Source organism: Anas platyrhynchos, chromosome 32 (genome assembly GCF_047663525.1).
Source record: "Anas platyrhynchos isolate ZD024472 breed Pekin duck chromosome 32, IASCAAS_PekinDuck_T2T, whole genome shotgun sequence".
Classification (NCBI taxonomy): Eukaryota; Metazoa; Chordata; class Aves; order Anseriformes; family Anatidae; genus Anas; species Anas platyrhynchos.
Genome location: NC_092619.1, coordinates 3074582 through 3080412, shown reverse-complemented (window position 1 = coordinate 3080412; position 5831 = coordinate 3074582).

The window sequence follows — 5831 nt, the reverse complement described above, 5'->3', positions numbered from 1 at the left end:
GTGCGTTTGTTGATCTGCTCAAGGGTAGGAAGGCTCTGCAGGAGGGTCTGGATAGGCTGGACTGATAGGCTGAGGTCAACTGGATGAAGTTCAACAAGGCCAAGTGCCGGGTCCTGCACCTGGAGCACAACAACCCCAAGCAGAGCTACAGGCTAGGAGATGAGTGGTTGAAAAGCAGCCTGGCAGAGAAGGACCTGGGAGTGATGGTTGATAGTCGGCTGAATATGAGCCAGCAGTGTGCTCAGGTGGCCAAGAAGGCCAACAGCATCCTGGCTTGTATAAGAAGCGGTGTGGCCAGCAGGACTAAGGAAGTGATTGTCCCCAGTCGGCTCTGGTGGGGTGGAACACTCGAGTACTGTGTTCAGTTTTGAGCCCCTCCCTACAAGAAGGACATGGAGGTACTCGAGCATGTCCAGAGAAGGGCAACCAAGCTGGTGAGGGGTCTGGAGAACAAGTCCTACGAGGAGCGGCTGAGGGAGCTGGGATTGTTTAGCCTGGAGCAGAGGAGGCTCAGGGGCGACCTTATCGCTCTCTACAGATACCTTAAAGGAGGCTGTAGCGACGTGGGGGTTGGTCTATTCTCCCGCATGCCTGGTTACAAGTCAAAGGGGAATGGGCTTAAGTTGTGCCAGGGGAGTTTTAGGTTGGATGTTAGGAAGAACTTCTTTACTGAAAGGGTTGTTAGACATTGGAACAGGCTGCCCAGGGAAGTGGTGGAGTCACCATCCCTGGAAGTCTTTAAAAGACATTTAGATGTCGAGCTTAGGGATATGGTTTAGTGGGGACTGTTAGCATTAGGTCAGAGGTTGGACTCGATGATCTTGAGCTCTCTTCCAACCTAGAAATTCTAGAAAATTCTAGAAATTCTGTGTGATAGATTGGTCACTTGTACCGGATACGCTTTGAAGGTCCCTTCAGACTGAACTATTCTGTTCCATTTGGTTCAATTCGTTTTGATCCTTTTAAATTCTATTCTATAAACCTATACAGCCCCTAGCCTATGTCATCGTAGGGCAGTTTTCCACCTCAGAAGCAGAAATGGGGTTTTGTCCTTGTTGGACATCATGGAGTTTCAATTAGCCTATCCCTCCAAAAATGTTATTATTGGAAAAGGGAATACTGTGGGGGATTGTGTTGAATCCAGGTAAATGAGACCCACTTCTCTCCTTTCGCTCAGAGATGTGGTCATTTCAACCTAGGAAATATTGTGGGTGGTCAGGTATGGTCTACCCTCACTTTCAGTCACCTTATCAATACTCCATGCAATGAGATCCAAGAGGACATGCTCTGGAAAAGACTCCTCAACCAAAGTAATACTAAGCAAGCTTTAGCTCCCCAGCTCATCTCGTGGACCTTGAAATCTGCATGCAACTTTTACAGAGGAATGTTTTATGGCAATGAGCTTTTCTTCCTTTCAGGGCTACTGACAATGAGATCTCCACTAACAGCCTCCTGAACAGGCCCAGAAATGCTGCTTTGAGGTCTGGCACCTAAGTCCTCTATCTCCTTCCTTATGTCCCTCAGCTCTGACATCAGGCCAAGATGTTTCTTTTCCTTTGGGAAGCCTGGTAACAAATTTCCAAAACTCCAAGTGTGCAAAGACTTTGTTTGAAGCCAGAGACATGCTGGAGTGGACAGCAGTTGGGAACGTACAGTTGAAATGGGATGCCAACAGACAGAGCAAACCCTGCTGTCCCTAAGGACAGAGAGAATCAGAGCTGGGATGCCCTGGGCAGGCCTGGCAGGAAAAAGATTTGCTGCCAGGTGTGTCTCTGCAGCCCCTGAAGGCCTCTGGCAGAGGTGAATCCTGATCTCCAGGAACAAGCAGCTGCTGTTGACAGGCACTCTGTGAAAACTGTTGGCTTGTTCAATGACATCAAGAGGCTGAGTAAAAGTGGAGGGAGGGAGCCAACTGTCTGCAATTGCTGCCTTGGTTTTCTGCCATGCATTTGCTCTGGATGGGGATGGCTTTCCTTCCCAGGACCAGTGCTGGACCTTCCAGCCACAGGTAGTTTTGTGTGAGAGTCTTGACATCTGATGTAGCGCTACAGGCCCAGTATTTGGCCATAACAAAATCAAGAACCTTCCCTGAATTGGCTTAGGCAATGTGGAGATGTCCATGAGGCCTCTGCCATTATGGTCAGTAATGGAGATATTGTAAACACAGTTGATGGAGAAGACAGAAAGTTTGCTCCCCCTGTGCTACATGACTCCATATCGTCAAGTGAAAGCAGTGTAGGTTGCTCAGAGAATACTAATGGACACTAAAAAGATTCAGTGGTACTAAACACAGGCATCTGCTCTCATTTCTGTTAGCCCAAGAAAATCTCCCTGCACTTAAAAATGATGCTCCCGGATGCTCCCTGGCTCCCACAATTAATCCATCAGAGCATACAGATACCTGCATCTCTCTCTGACCACCTCTGGCAAATCAGCTCCCTCCTGGCCTCTGTCTCCATTCAATGTGCTGGGAGTTGAGGCAAGCAGATTACATGCAGATGCCTGGTTTGTGCCCAGGCAAGAGGAATCCTGTGGGCTTGTGTAAGGCATGGGAGGGAGCTGAACCCCCTTCTAGCTTCTGGACTGCAAAGAATGAGATGTCTTGGTTGACTAAGCTGAAGCCCTTTCCTCACCAGGGGGAAGAAAAATCTCTCCGGGTCCTTGCATGGATGACCTGCCTGAAACCAGGACATGGAAAGGTGATTCTGTGTCATTCCCCATATTGTTCATCTGACAATGCATAATGACAGTGCTGGAAATGAGTTTCCTTGCCCAGTGCAGGGAAGGAACATCAGGGATTGCTTCACTTTCAAAGTCAATTCCCCTGGAGGTCCAGGGACACCTCCAGGGAGGCTGAAGGGGTAGAGACAGGGAGGCCTTGGAATGGAGCTGTGCTGCTGAGCTGGGCCAGGCTTGGGGGCCCAAGGGGATCTGCTGGCAAGCGGGTAGTGCTGCAGAGAGACAGCTCTGCCCAGGAGCAGCTCCTCTGCATAGCACAGCAGGGCTGGGGGCACAGCCTGCAGGGGACAAGGGCGTCTGAGAGAAGGGAGGGAGATATTAACGGCAGTGTGGAGGCACTGTAAAAAAAAAAAAAAAAAAAAAAAGGCAGTGTAAAGGCAGTGCTGAGAGCTCACTGCGGGAGAAATCTTCACAGCTCTAACATGGTAAGTGTCTGTGTGAGGGCAGGTAATGCAATATCCTACTACAGGGTTCTTCTATAGCTGCCACTTCCCATGCAGGCTTCTCTACCACTGCTGGGTTCTCTAGTACAGAGGACAGGGATATTCCCTGGAATACTGATTACCTGACAAAGCTGTCAGAAGGACAGGACATGAGGCTTCCTAATCACCAGGCTGGCTACAGGCTGTGCAGCCAGGGTGCAGGCAGGGGTGGCCAGGGCTGTGGTGCAGAGCAGGGTCCCTGCTGTGCCCCAGGGTCTCTGTACCTGGGCAGAACCTCTGCTGCCTGCCAGGCTCAGCACTCAGCCTGCCTGGGGAGCTGCCCAGGGTGTTGCAGGGAGAAGCTGTGGGTGGAAGAAGCCCCCCAACAAAGGCAGGACAGGGCACAGCACCACAGCACCATATCAGAGGGGACTCTTCAGACAGAAGATCAAGTCTGTGGCTGCCTGATGTGGTCTGGGCTTTCCTGATGCTGTGCTTTCAGGGTTCTTTGGTTCATCAGGATAGGAATGGAAACAGAGCTGTACAGAGTACAGAAGATTTTGGGTTTCTGTCACCTCAATTTTTATGAGGAACCTCAAAAAGTGCCTTCAGCACCCTCAGTCCTTCATAATGCAGCAGCATCACCTTCCCAGTTTCATCAGGGCTTGTGTGACCTGCTCTTCAGCACCTGCACACACTGAGAGGGTTCAGGACAGAGCTGAGCACACAGCAGATGGGACGGGGTGTGTGAGCACTGGCAGGGCACAGACATGGGGACAGAAATAGAGCTCCTGGAAGGGACTCCTGCAGGCAGCAGAAATGGGCAGGGAGAAAGGGAATTGAAAAAGGAAACCCTGCTGCAGTGGATACATGGGCACCTCCCTGCTATCCCCTGCAGTGCAGGTTCCGTCCCTGAGCAACCCCCCTCAGCTCTCCTCTCCCACCAAGCAGAGCCTCTGCCCTCTGGGCTGGGGGATCCTGGGCAGGAGCTGCCTGTTGGATGGACAGAGCCCCAGAATAAAGAAGGTCTGCCTCTCCTGCCATGTGCCCTGTCCCACTGCCTGGCAAACGGCTGTGAGCCACTGCTCTGCCCTGGTGCTGCCTGGCAGGCAGCAGGCACGGCTGGGCAGGGTGACCCCTTTCTTCTTGCTCATCTCTCCCTCCCCTCTCTCAGTCATGCTGCTTTTCCGTCCACCTCTCTGTATTGTTTGTTCTCTTGCGCTGGAGGTCTTGGATATGTAAGTAATTTGGAGCAGCAGGCTGGGGGTCAGCAGAGGAGCAGATGCTGGCACTTAGGCAGAGAATTGTGTTCCTTACAGTGCACTCACCCAGCACAGGGCAGAGTGCCAGCTGGGGAGAGGGAAATACGCTATCCTGAGAAGGGAAGAATGGAAGTTAGTGTGCAGGAGCTCCATGAGAAACAGAGTGGATTTTTCTCAGAGACCCTGTCCTGACTGTGCATTTTCCTCCATGGACAGGCAACCATGCCCTGAGGCATTTAATGTCCAACAGCACCTTGCCAACAGAGTTCCTCCTCCTGCCATTCGCAGACACACGCAAGCTGCAGCTCCTGCACTTCACGCTCTTCCTGGGCATCTACCTGGCTGCCCTCCTGGGCAACGGCCTCATCCTCACAGCTGTAGCCTGCGACCACCGCCTCCACACCCCCATGTACTTCTTCCTCCTCAACCTCGCCCTCCTGGACCTGGGCACTATTACCACCACTGTTCCCAAAGCCACGGCCAACTCCCTGTGGGACACCAGGAACATCTCCTACTCAGGATGTGTTGCCCAGGTCTTTTTCTTTCTGTTCATGATTGGAGGAGAGTATTGTCTTCTCACCCTCATGGCCTATGACCGCTACGTTGCCATTTGCAAACCCCTGCACTACGGGACAATAATGGACAGCAGAACTTCTGTCCAGATGGCAGCAGCTGCCTGGGGCAGTGGCTTTCTCAATGCCATGGTGCACACTGCCAATACCTTTTCCCTACCCCTCTGCCAAGGCAATGCCCTGGACCAGTTCTTCTGTGAAATTCCCCAGATCCTCAAGCTCTCCTGCTCAGATGTCTACCTCAGAGAAGTTGGGCTTGTTCTTATTAGTCTCTCTTTAGCTTCAGGGTGTTTTATTTTTATTCTATTCTCCTATGCACAGATCATCAGATCAGTGCTGAGGATACCATCAAAGCAGGGACAGCACAAAGCTTTTTCCACGTGCTTCCCTCACCTGGCTGTGGTCTCCATCTTTTCCAGCACTGCCTTATTTGCCTACCTGAAGCCCCCTTCCATCTCCTCCCCATCCCTGAACCTGGTGGTGACAGTGCTGTACTCAGTGGTGCCTCCAGCAGTGAACCCCATCATCTACAGCATGAGGAACCAGGAGCTCAAGGATGCACTGAAGAAGCTGAGTCAATCAGTAGTCCGTCAGCAGCAGTAAGCTGCACGTCTCTTCACAAGGGATTTCCAGTTCATCTCTGGTCTTTGTGCTTTTTTTCTGCGATAATCTTGTTTTTCTTCCTTCACTCCACTTCTGCAGAGTGGCCTAAACTCACTCTTTTTTACACAGAGGCCCTTGTATCTGTATCTATTGTTAAGGTATAGCTGGCTACCCCTGTCACATCTCTTTAATAAAAGGATGTTTCCTCAGTGCTGGTGCCTGGATGTTGGGTT